Source organism: Camelus dromedarius, chromosome 8 (genome assembly GCF_036321535.1).
Source record: "Camelus dromedarius isolate mCamDro1 chromosome 8, mCamDro1.pat, whole genome shotgun sequence".
In the NCBI taxonomy this organism is placed as follows: Eukaryota; Metazoa; Chordata; class Mammalia; order Artiodactyla; family Camelidae; genus Camelus; species Camelus dromedarius.
This window is the reverse complement of record NC_087443.1, coordinates 57,871,129-57,884,489: the sequence shown is the minus strand read 5'-3', so window position 1 is coordinate 57,884,489 and position 13,361 is coordinate 57,871,129. Positions and strand designations below refer to the sequence as shown.

The 13,361-nt window shown below is 38.8% G+C and overlaps 1 protein-coding gene across 3 annotated transcripts in view; it reads left to right on the top strand.

Moving 5' to 3' along the window:
* Nucleotides 1–13,361, top strand: part of DNMBP (dynamin binding protein) — a 92,671-nt gene that overhangs the window by 343 nt on the left and 78,967 nt on the right. Inside the window, exon 2 of one of the 3 annotated variants that reach the window (XM_031461585.2) lies at nt 1,829–1,944. The exons of 1 other annotated variant lie outside the window; for it this stretch is intronic. The gene's annotated coding sequence lies outside the window, so the exon portion shown is untranslated. Of the gene's footprint in view, nt 1–842; nt 1,945–13,361 lie in introns of those variants that run through there. One more of the 3 variants, XM_064488327.1, reaches the window with a different exon arrangement.

Here is a 13,361-nt window from a genome sequence, read left to right as displayed (position 1 = left end):
GGCGGTGGGGGCGCTGGGCCCTCGTCGGAGTTCTCCGGTCCAGGTCAGTCGGACATTGGGAGGTGCCCGGGAGTTGGGGAGGCCGAGTGGCCAGCAGTCAGAGGGATGCGGACGTGGGCTTTTTAAATGGTGTCAGGCAAGCCCAGAGCTCTTTTCACTGCACCGCCCTGCCACTCCGGCAATGAGGCGGAATTTGAGAGCTGGAAAAGAATCCAGCATTTGTCCAGCCCCCTTATTTTACAGATGAAGAAAATACTTCTGTCTGGCAGAGTCACATCCAGTCGGTATAGGAGTCCGTGATTCAGTGTCAGGGAGGCAAGGGGGAATGGTTTCCGAAGCAACAGTAAGACCTTTTTGGCTAGAGATGCAAATTTGGTTATAATTTAGTTTTAAACACCTGCATTCCTGCCGCAGGTACTGATGTCCACCAGGCATCAATTTCTCGTGGTGTGTAACCTTGGAAAAGGATGTTGATGCTGTCAGTTGAATAGAGGAATATGGGGGTTGCAGACAGGCCATGTCTGTTGTGAATTAGGCGCTGTGGAGAATGCTTGATGTATAGAGTTAAATTTTATTTTTAATTGAAGTATGGTTGGTTTACATTTTTGTGCTTCTGGTGTACAGCATAGTGATTCAGTTATACATATACATATTCTTTTTCGTTATAGGCTATCACAATATATATATTCCTTTTCATTATAGGTAATTACAAGATGCTGAATATAGTTCCCTGTGCTATACAGTAGGACCTTGTTTATAGAGTTAAATTATAAATGAAAAAAACACTTTAAATGCAATCTCTATCCTTTATTGTCTGTCTCATTTACATAATAATGAAGGGCACTCAACCTTCTGTAATATTGGTAACTTGCCTTTAGGTCTGTTTTACAGTAATTCTTTTGTATAATATGAGCATCTTGTGTTGAAACACTTTTTGTAATCAGTGATGCTGTGATATGAAGCAGTATGTGGTATTTAGGGTTTGAGCATGGTTTAGTTCCACCTGTTTGTGTAGCTGAAGTTTCAAGACTCATTAATCAATAGTTACATATTGAAGAGTGAAGTACCTGCCAGCGCACAGGTGTGGTTTCTCAGAGTTGATGCTGCATTTGTTACTCTCACAGCATTGAATAGATTCCAGGTGATGAGCAAGTTTATCCCTCAGCACCTGTTTTTCTCTAAATTATTGAATTAAAGGACCTCTAGGACTCCCAGCTCTTAAAGTTCCTTGATTTTACATGTTAATTTGAAACATATGTCACTCATTATGACAATAACAAAATTTTGATAAAACAGGTTTTTGAAAAATTCTTCATGATGCATAGTGAACCTTCAAATTCAATATTATTCTCAACCCTCCCAGTCACTTTTTCAGCGTTGAGCTAATGTAAGTGAAAAGAGATTTTTCAAATGACTTCAGTGTTAAATTTACTAAATTCGGAGACTGGAATGGAGTGCTTTGTGTGTGGTGGAAAATAGCTAAAATCTGGCCTGGGATTGGGGTCTGTGCAGTGCACAGATAACTTTTGCAATAAGCCAAGGACATTCTGCCTCAGAAAATGTAATAAGATGTCTTTTATACAGTGTTCATATTGTGTGAATTTTTGACTGAAATATGATAATAATCTTCAGAGACAATCTGTTCAAATGTGTACAAGTTCTTTATTTTGTTTTGCAGCCTTTCCTGCCTCTTGGGCCTTCTTTGGTTCCTTTCTTCTGAATACCCCTCTTCTCTGTGGAGACCCTTTCACATTCCTTTCATCCACATTGCAATTCAGAGGCTCTTTCAAGCACTGATGGAACTTACACTACTTTTTTTCCTCTTAAGGACCATGATGAATGATACTCTTGAATCACCACTTAGGATCTCCTAAAAACTGAGAGTGGGTATTCATTTTTAGAACGTAGTGCACGACTTCATGAGGCTCTGGTTCTGAAAAGGGGGTAAGTAGAATGTGTTTAGATTTTTACCTTCCCTAAATTTGGAGACTGCAATCTAGGAACGCTCAGGGCCAGTAATACCACTTATGTGTGCCTCAGAAGGAAATCCTTTCTGCAGGATGCATAGTGAATCTTCAAACGTGTTATTATTCTCAATCTTCCCAGTCATTTTATGACATTTGGGCTAAAATAAGAAAAAATGATTTCTCAAATTTCAGACACTTAAGTGATTTTTCAAATTGCAGATAGTTTTTAAATTTGGAAAACTTTTTTAAATGATAAAAACAATTACACTAGAACGCAAATGGAGGCTTGCATACCTCTTGCCACGTATAAAGGTTGAATTATTTTCTAGGTTTATTATTCTGTTGTTTCTGTCAGTTAATGTATTACATATGTTGCAGCATTATTACAAGATTACCTGCTCTGAAATTCTCAGTTGTGTTTGGTCTTAGTTCAAGCATCCTTAAAATTCATTCAGAATACTTAAGAAAAGTTTTAAACATAAATTCAATTACTATTAAATAGTTTCTTATTATGCCTTGCTTAAGAAAACATCTGAATAAACTAATGTTCAAGATTGGGTAACTTAGTCTTGTTGGCTAGGAGCTAATTATAAGCTATCAGTCTCTCACCTGGAAAGGCAGAAAGGTCTAAAATAGCTGTAAAATCAGATCAGCTTTATGATGAAAGAGCTGTTAAGCAAACAAAGGCGTTAAGTTTTGGTTGGGTTCTTAATCCTCGATGCATAAAAGTCAGCCATAGGAGGTAAAATAGAGGCAGAATAGCTGAAATGTAGTATTCCATTTTCAGATTTGTAGGGTCTTCTAATTTGGAGGATGTGACCACCAAGAGCTGAGCAGCAGGGTGGAGCAGATAGGGCGTTTACATGTAACTTTGTACCGTGCTAGGAGTCTGAAGGCATGAGTTGTGGTCTTGACTTGTTCATTCATTCAGCAAATATTTACTATAGAGCACCTGTATATGCTAGGCTCTGTACTAAGTGCTGGGATACAGCTGTGAACAAAACTGCCCTCATGCAATAGATATTCTTGTGCGGTGGAGACAGATGGGAAATAAAAAGTACATGGATCGTGGTCACATGGTCGTGAGGGCTATGAACTTTAAAAGAGGTGTAAGTGGAAAAGGCTAAGTGTGCAGGGGTCAGGGAGGATATATTTTCTACGCAAAGCCATCAAAGAAGGCCTCCACTAAGATGGCTTTTGACCTCAGGCTTGAGGGGAATGAGGGAGTGAGCAGGAGGCGGAGGGATGAGTGCATTCCAAGCCCTGATGCAGGAGCATGTTTGGCATCTGTGCGGGGTGGTGAGGTCGTGGTGGCCAGGCGGTCCCCATGTAGGCGAGGGGAAAGTGCAGCAGATGAGAGGTGGTGGGAGTAGGGAGGGGCACAGCAGTGAGGCAGTTGCCAGGGTTTTGGTCTTTGTTCTGCGTGAGGGGGAAGCCAGTAGAGGGTTTTGAACAGAGAAGCTTATGACGACTTGTGTTTTAACACCATCAGTCTGGCTGCAGGGCCAGATGGACAGAAGGGGCTCAAGGGCAGTGAGCATTAGCTTCCCTTTCATACCAGCTGTGTGACCCTCAACCACAGTCCTTTGTTCCTCATCTGTAAAATAACCAGGTGCCCTGTTGCTCTAGAATTTTTAGATTGTAAGTTAGTGTGGAATCACTGTGAGGACCCAGAGGACTGTATTTGATTAGGGTCTAAAGGTAATTTGTTTCAAATGACCTGAAAACTTGATGCCGCCAACCTGCCTTTAGCTGAATCACTCCTAATCAAGACGTAATCAGGTCTTTTCAGTCAGGTTGTCAGGTCACGAGAACAAAAACATTGTTTCGTGATCATTCTCCGCTGATCCCTTTAGTACTCTGCTGATCCCTAAATTTTTCCCTTCCTGCTTGAAAAAGGATGAAAAGCTGTTACTCATCAGCAGAGCTGGCAACCAAAGTTGCTTTTGTTGTTAGGAAAGTTGGAAACTTAGGGGAAGGAAACAATTCTAATTTTATTTTTATCATAGGTTATTTGAATTCTTCTTTTTTACATGCAAGGAGTCTAAAAGATTTCTTTTTGTTTTTAATTCCCTTATCCTTCTCCTATTTACCTCATGCCCGGTAAGGTGCTCATTCTAACGCGTATGTTTCTTTTAATCTGTATAGGATCTTGCAAAGTGGGGATATTTGTTTTATAATTATGTATTTTAGTTTGTAATGAATGCTATGTTTCATTTTGCTTCTCTTTCCTCTGGGTACTGTTTCTTTCTTTCTTTTTTTTTTTTTTTAACTTTTTTTTGGTGGGAAGGTAATTAGGTTTATTTATTTTATTTAATGGAGGTAGTAGGGATTGAACCCAGGACCTCATGCATGCTAGGCATGCACTCTACCACTGAGCTATACCCTCTGCCCCAGATACTGTTTTTAAGATCCACCTGTCTTTTTATGTGTACATCTAATTCTTTGTTTTTGAATGCTGCATTATATTCCATGCTGCATATGTGAACCACAGTTTTACTTTTCTCTGTGTGATTGTTATTCAGGTTGTCCCTACTCTCTGCCACCACAAACATTGCTGCAGTGAGCATCTTCATGCCTGTCCACTTATAAAGCTGTGTAGTATTTCTGCAGGATATATACTTAGAAGGGCATTGCTGAGTCATAGGCTTGCATGTCCTGATCTGATTAAACAGTGCCAGATTCCTCCCTACAATGCACCAGTCTCTCTCCCACCGGATGTGTTCAAGGGTTCGTTCCTACATCCTCATGTCCCAACCAACACTCAGCTTCCTCCAGCTCTTCACCTTTTCTAATCTCATAGGTACACAGGATACCTTGTCATTTTTCTTTGTATTTCTTTGATGACTAATAATTGTGAACATCTCTTATATAGTGTCACCTGTAAATTACTTATTCCTATCTTTGCCTGCTTTCTGTTGGAACTGCTGTCTGTATTGTTGCTGTTGACTTGTGGAAGACAGTTACAGATGTTCACTCATCGTCACTTTGCAGATATTGTCTCATCTGTTAGTTTTGTCTTTGTTCTTTCATCAAGAAAAATTCTTAATTTCAATGTAATTAAATAAATTCTTTGGCTTATATTTTATGCTTTTAGAGTTTGTTTAAGAAGGCCCTCGCAGTCCCTAGGCCATAGCTGTTTCTTTAATTCATCTAAGCCCACATTGCACAGTATGTTAGAAAGGGATCCAGCCTTACTACTCTCCATTTAATGTACCAGTTTTTCCAATAACATCTCCAAAAAAGCCATGCTTTCCTCCATTGCATTGTGGTACCCTCTTTCTCCTCTATGATTTCCATGGATATACCGATCTGTCTCTAAACCTCTATTCTGTTCCATTAGTCTGTCAGTTCTTGCTCTATTTTTTATTACTCTGCTTTTATTACAGCAATTTTGTAATATATACTTATGACTGGCACAGCAAGCACCCCATCTCTGTTCTTTATTTTTAAGTTTACTTAGCTACTCCTGGGCCATTATTTTTCCATATAAAATTTAGAATAAGTTTATCAAGTTCCTCAAATTTTTTGAGGGATTTTATTGGAATTACATTGAATTTATAAATTATTTGGGAGAGGCTTGCCATCTTTTTGATATTAACTCATTTCATTCAAGAGCATGTAATGTGTTCACTTACTCAGCTCATTTTTTTTTCAGGGTTTTTGTTTTATTTGGAAATAACTTTAAACTGACAGAAGTGTTCTAAGATTAGTACAAAGAGCTCCTGTGTATCCCTCACCTAGATTCACCAGATGTTAGCATTTTGCCATATTTGCTTTTTCACTCCCTCTCTGCATTTCTGTGCATTTTTTCCTGACCCATTTGAGTTAGTTGCAGACATCATTTAGTACCCCTAAGTGCTTCATCAACTCATTTTAAAGTCCCTTAGAACTTTAAAGTTTTCTCCATAAAGGTCTAGGAGCATATTCTTGGTTAAGTTAATTTCTAAATACTTGATAGTTTTGTTGCTATTGTGAATCATGCTTCTTTCTATTACTATTATTTTCCAGTTGGCTATTGATACTGATTATTGAAAATAGATCTTGTATCTGACAGCCTGGCTTTACTGTCTTATTCAAATAGTCTGTTCATTTCTGTTGGTTTTTTCCTCCCCATTGTTAATCATATCCTTTGAAAACAGTGATAGTTTGTTGCATCTTTCCCATCCTTATACTTCTTATTTGTCTTTCCTTTATAGCACTGACCAGAACGTCCAGGACTTTGTCAGAATACTTGCTGTGCTAGTGAACATCTTTGTCTTGTTCTCAATATTAAAAGAGAATGAGTCTAAAGTTTGCCATTTCTTATAATGTTTGTTTTAGGTTTTAGATGTACCTTTGTCGAGTTAAGGTGGTCTCCTCTACGTATTCCTAGTTTACTGAGCATTTTCATCATAAATGGATATTAAGCCTTGTCAAATACTTTTTCAGAATTTGTCTCCAAAGAAATAAGGTGGCATCAGGAGGCCGCTTACCAAACTCGTAAGCCTATGCCAAGGTTAACCTTCAAGCGTAAGAAGATTTATAAAAGTCTTCAGTATTCCTGAATCCTACATATATACATTTATGATAAACATCTCACAATTCCAATATAAGCTTATTTGACCATTAGATCAACTTTTTCCTCCTGCAAAGAGTCAGAATTTAAATATTTGGTGTGAAGAATGAGAGTGCTATATTCAGCATAACTGTAGTCGTCAGCATGATTGTAAATATAAGATATGTCAAATTATAGTTTCCTTACTCTGGATCAGTCTCTGCTCTGGGTATAAATCTCACCTAAATACATTTCACGAAACATTGAGTTAGTTCAGCAGGTAGCCCTCCAGCAACTACTAGGGTGTTTGGTAGTAGATTCTCACGGCCATCTCTTTCGGCACATGGTTGGTTTTTTGTTTTTTTTTAACTAGCTATTTTTTTTTTTCTAATTGTAAAAATTATACCTCTTCATTGTCAAAAATTTGCAAGATACAGAAAAGCAAATCTTTAATCTTGCCTCTTAGCACCAACCCCTGTTAAAGTGTTACGTATTTTTCTCTCACTCTCTGATCTTTTTGCGGGGCTGCGGGATGTATTGCAGAGGAGGAGAGTGAACCTAACATTGGGCTATGTAATTCTGTTTCACCCCTCCTCTTTCAGGCTTAGGTCATCAGCTCTTGTTTGTCTTCCTTTGATTGGTCCTCTGAAAAAAAGCAACAAGAAAGATATGATTAGCTTATTAGGGGCAGGGTTACAGCTTGCTGATAATTGGACATTTTGAACAGGCTGTGTCAGTGTACAGACAGCCCAGCCTCATTATCAGACTGTGGAGAAGCCATAGCCCAAATGCCAGCAGACCAAAGACTAGCTTGGGGGAGGGAAGGGAGAGAGAAGTTGATTTTTGTTTTAATTTCATTGAGTTATAGTCAGTTTACAATGTTGTGTCAATTTCTGGTGTAGAGCACAATTTTCCTGTCATACATGAATATATATATATTCATTTTTACATTCTTTTTCACCATGAGCTACCACAAGATCTTGTATATATTTCCCTGTGCTATATAGTATAAACTTGTTTATCTATTCTATATATACCTGTCAGTACCTACAAATCTCGAACTTCCAGTCTGTCCCTTCCCACCTCCCTCCCCCCCTGGAAACCACAAGTTTGTATTCTAAGTCTCAGTCTGTTTCTGTTTTATATTTAAGTTCATCTTCTTCTTTTTTTTTCTTAGATTCCATGTATGAGTGATATGGTACGGTATTTTTCTTTCTCTTTCTGGCTTACTTCACTTAGAATGACATTCTCCAGGGACATCCATGTTGCTGCAAATGGCATTATGTTGTCATTTTTATGGCAGAATAGTATTCCGTTGTATAAATATACCACAACTTCTTTATCCAGTCATCTGTTGATGGACTTTTAGGCTGTTTCCATGTCTTGGCTATTGTAAATAGTGCTGCTATGAACATTGGGGTGCTGGTGTCTTTTTGAATTAGGGTTCCTTCTGGATATATGCCCAGGAGCAGGATTACTGGGTCATATGGTAAGTCTATTTTTAGTCTTTTGAGGAATCTCCATACAGTTTTCCACAGTGGAGGCACCAAACTGCATTCCAACCAACAGCGTAGAAGGGTTCCCTTTGGAGAGAAGTCAATTTGATGTCACTTTGCTTCAGTTCAGTTAGCACCTTCCTTATTTGGACTACATTTGCATTCATCTTTCAGAAAATAAAAAATATAGAGAAAATGGTTGTAATTTATTTTCTTTTGATCCTGAAATAAACCCAACACTTCTGTCTTGTTTCCCTAATCACCTTTTGCTAGTGTGGTGACTGCTGAGGGGCTGTGGTAATAAATTACAGGAAGTGACAGACAGAATTCTTAAGTTAACATTCCTGTCACCTGGTGGATTCAATACCGAACTGCCCTCCCCTCCTCACTGCTCATCCCTTCACCCTGCTCTTTTTCATTTGCCGAAACACCTGTCACTTCAGAAAATGCTATTGTCTGCCTTCCCCATCCTTTAAGGAGGAAGTTCATCAAGGACAGGAATCTTGTTCACTGATAAATCCCAAGCACCTGGATCCTTGCCTGGTGCATAACGTACCCTCAACAGAGGGAACCCACAAAATGAATCAGTCTGTAAGGAGGCAGCCCTGTGATACAGAGACAGGGAGATATAAGGGAGGGGTAAGCGAAGAAAGTTCTCTTAGTCTCTTTTAAACGTATGGGTTCAGTAAACTGGTAGAGTCCCCATTTCCTCCTTGACCTTGTAAGCCAGTATAACTGTCAACCCAGCCACAGAGCTAATTTCTCCACATCTCGTGTAGCCATTCCTGTGGGGTCTATGGTTTCTGCAAGTGGAGTGTGAGAGCCTGTGTTGCTGACAAGCACATGGTGTGAGTAGGGCCCCAGAGAGAATGGTCAGTGCTGACGTTCTGGCCGTGGGTTCTGGGCCCAGCATACACTCTGCATTGTTTCCATGAGGTGATTGATTCTCTAAGGATAAATGATCTGCTCCATCAGCAGAAAAAGTTGCAATGGATGTGCCGAGTTGTGCTGAACTCCCAGCCTCATGCCCCATGTCCTCCCCCTTTCTCGTTTATTCTTTCCTCCCATCCCCAGCCATGCAGAAAGCATTTGGCATTTCTGTCATTTTGGATTTGGTTGAGGATCGTCATGATGAGCAGTCATGTCACTTTATAATAAAGCAAGGCCTCAAATTATATTAATAGCACTGTATAGGATGCTGAAGGAAAAAGTTGCCACAAATACACCATAATGCTGTCCTGGAGGCCAATGCCATGGGTCCAATCTAGTATAAACCATTGTCTGAGTCATGGTCTTGAAATACTGCCTTCATTTATGTTGCTGCTCGACACTTGTTACCCAGCAAATCTTAGACTCTGCTGCCTGGCCCTCAAGTCTGATCCAGATCTACCCATATATATTCTATTAATTTCCATGTCCCCACTTTCGACTCTAATCGGATGTGTCTCTTTCTCCCTCCTACAACAGTAATGACATAATGATAGCAATAAGTAATTATTAATTACAATAATGAATGTCTTGGGTTTCACTAATAGTCTGAATTCAAATGAAAGGAATATAAAACAACAATAGTGTAATAATGACAGCTAATATGGTAGCCAGCCACCATACTAAATGCACTCCCTTTTAATCTCCAGAACAGTTTTTAAGGAAGGAGCTGTTGTAACCCTCATTTTACATATGGAGAAACTAAGGTACAAATTGGTTAAGAAACTTGCCCTAAAGTTTATATTCTGCTGTTAAATGATAGAACTGGAAATCAAACTCATGTCTGTTTTTTGCCAAAGCCTATTCTGAACCAGCGTGCCGTAGCAGGCCTCAGGTAAGCAGGTGACTGAAGACCAGGAGTGACTGACACAGTCACATGGCTATTGAGGGCTGTCCTTTTTTCTTGTTCACCGCACTACTCACCAGCGCCGGGAGGATTTTGTCTGCAGCTGGAGCTGCTCAGGGAGCTCTTTCCCAGATCCTGTGTTGGCTCTGTGGGCAGTCACAAACCGGTGGCACCTCAAAAAGGGAAAGGCTCTGAAACTACCTATCCAGGGAGCATTGCTTGGCTTTTCGACCTTTTCCTAAAGATGTATTTAAGATTTGCAAAAATGATTAAAGAACAGTACAACAAACATCCATGTATCCAACACTCTATGTAAGATCTAGAAAGCTGAGTTGGTTTGTGTTCTACCTCCCTTTGCCTTTTTACAGACCCTCTGGTTTTGGTGACCTAGAAAAAGAAAAATAATTCCCTATTACTTACATATGACAACAATACCATTACTGTCACCTTAAAAAAGTAGCACTGATTCCTTAATATAATCAAGAAGCCAGTCAGTGTTCAAAATTTCTCCCATTTGTCTCAGTTTCTTAAACAATTGACTTGTTTGAATAAGAATTCAAGAAATGGCACCCATGGTATTCAGTTAATATGTTTCTTAAGTAGCTTTTAATTAATCAGTTCCCTTTCCTTCCACTTTCATTTTGATTTTTGATTACAGTTTATTTTGTTAAAGAATTTTGTATAGTTTCCCACATTCTGGATTTTTTTAAATGGCTTGTGACGCCACCTTATTGTCTTGTGAGTTAATTTACACTTTGAATCTGTCAGTTACTCCACAAGGTTCCAAGTTATTTAGCTTCCATAAATAGAAAGGATTCACTGGCCCACAGATAGCTTGGTCTGTCCTGGAGGTCATTTCCGAGGAGTCTTACAGAGTGTCCCAGGTGACAGGGAATGACATTATCAACAGCAGACCATCTCTGTTTAAAAACATTTTGCCTCAGAAGGAACTTTATAACTTCTCTTTGGCAAGGCATTTTCATGTTCCCTCGAGTCAGAGGGGAGAATGGGGGAGCGAGTGCTCTGGTTTTCTTCTTGTGGACATTGTTTGTTGCTTTAAGGATTTCTGGGGCTCAGTGCCAGAACCTCCTTGGGATATTATTGTCTTACAGTTTAGATCTGCTTATCAGGAAACAGAATCCCTGGAGGGTCAGGGAAGAGGAGAATGAGTTTACATTAAAACCAGACCTTTGTTAGTGCCTGCTGGGGTCCTGTATTCTTGAACGTCTAGCTGAGCTGTGGAGTGTAATACTAATGTGAATGTTCTTCAGAACCATAGTTTTCATTACCTGTTCTTTTTGCTGCCACTGCCTAGATGTTATTTAGTAATTACAGTATCTGGACCATTGTAGACAGGAAGAAGTCCAATTTTGTTTTATTTTTGTTTTAGTCTTGCTGCCTTGACCTACTAGTCAACTGTGATAGTTCTGCAGGGTAATGAGTCAATATTAAAGTAAAAAGGATGAAGATTGTTGAAGTGTGAAACTATGTTCGGCTTTAGTGACTTGATGATTGTAAGAATAAAGTATCTCAATGTCAGTATTTTCATTTAGTTTTAAAGCCAAATAGGTGATAAACCACGGCTAAAAATCTAACATAGAATGGAAAGACATTTAATACATTTATTACAGCCCTACTTACACTTCTATTATAAGATTAATTGGTTATGTTAAGAGGTTTGCTTTAGTTAAAGGCACTGATAACAGTAAATTAATGAAAATCTCTGTGTTGAATTTTACCAGTGTGTTCAAACTTTTTTCTTATATTCCGTAGGTGGAAGTTGGCCTTGGTCATAATCTCTTTTGGTAACTCCAAATACTTAAAACATAAAATATGATTATTATTTACAATAAAAGTGTTAATCAGAGCTGATTTGCAAGTTATTGATTGTTCTTCCTTGCTGTGATTATTTAACTAAAATACGACTTCCTATTCACCCCTGTCCACAGTAGCACTATCACACACATGAGATAATGTTTGAACAGCAGTCTGTAGATGTATTGTGTTGTAATAATGTATTGTGGTATATGTGTTATAAAGCTGTAGCGCCTTGTAGAGAACTGCCAGTATTTTGATGAGACTAGAGTTTAGGGTACATGGTGGATGAAGAGTGTCCAGAAATGAGACCAGACTTGTGGGTGGGGACCAGGTCATGATGAGCTTTGTACGATCTGCAAAAAAGAGTTTTAGTCGCTTCCTTCCAGTGGTGGATGGAAAGCTCTTGTCGTACTTCAAGCAGTAGAGAATTATGAGATTTTTGTATTAAAAAAAAAATCCTAGATGCAGTGTGGAAAACAGAATAGAGGGACTGGGTAGGTAACCATTTAGGAAGCTTTTGCTGTGGTCCCAGAAAAGATGGGGAGAGTCTAAAGTAGGGCCCTGGCCATCTCAGATTTGTAAATGTGAAGTCCCAAAAGAGCAATTTTTAAAACAAAATTTAAAAGGTAGATCCATTTGAAAGATTTAACAGTATTATCAGTGGTTTTCCTAGAAGTACAGGATTTTTTTTTATAAGAGTAAATAAATTAATTTCATATCCCTCTTCTATCCCTAGAAGGCGTTTGGCAACAGTTTTCTTGGACCCATATATAAAGGTCTTGTTTGTAAACTGCTGCCAAATCCTTGTGGGTCTGTTGTGAATACACAGTTCATTTAGAGCTTACGGTATGGGGAATGTCAATTGCTTGGTGTTCTTGTGACCAGTAATCACAAGTAAGAGTCTTATTACTCCCCTGTCCTCTCAAGAAGACAGTAGTTTTGAGCAGTTGGCTCCACGCAGAAGTTGCTGCCTCATCTGTATTATTTATGTTATAGTCAGTCTGGGAGATGATGACAGTTCCTCTCCTCCTCCTCCTTCATTGTCACTGTCACCATCCTCATAGCTGACATTTACAAAATAACATGAATGCTTACTGTTTGCCAGGAAGTGTATTAAATATTTTACCTACATGATCAGGTTTAATCCTCATAACACACCGTGAAGTAAATTACTTACTGTCTTCAGTTTACGGATGAGGAAACTAAGGTTCAGAGTGGTTTCAATAACTTGCCCAAAGTCAACGTAGCTTGACAAATGGCAGAACCAAAAATTGAACCCAGTTCTCTCTGACTTTAGTCTGAGCCCTTAACTGCTATGAATATAGTTATTACTTAATGTAATTTAGTAGCAAAAATGATTTCTCTTTTAAAATTTGCTCTTTTATGTAGTCATGCCCAGTGAAAATCCACGTAACCAGACACTGTATTACCTACCCTCCATCTGCAGCTAATAGCAGGAATAAAATGCAAACACATTTTTAAAACATAAAGTGTAGGAAAAACTGGGGAGGGGATGGGGAGGGTGCAGAATAGGGAAACTATTTACATTTCTAGCTTTTTTTCAAGGCAGGATATTCACGTATGCCTTTGCTATTTTTTTTTTTTTTTGGCTTGAAGTATAGCGGTTTCTGAAAGAAGAGAGACATTCAAATTGAAATATAATTCACTCTTTTAAAGTATACAGCTGAGTGGGGTTTTGCTTTGTTTTG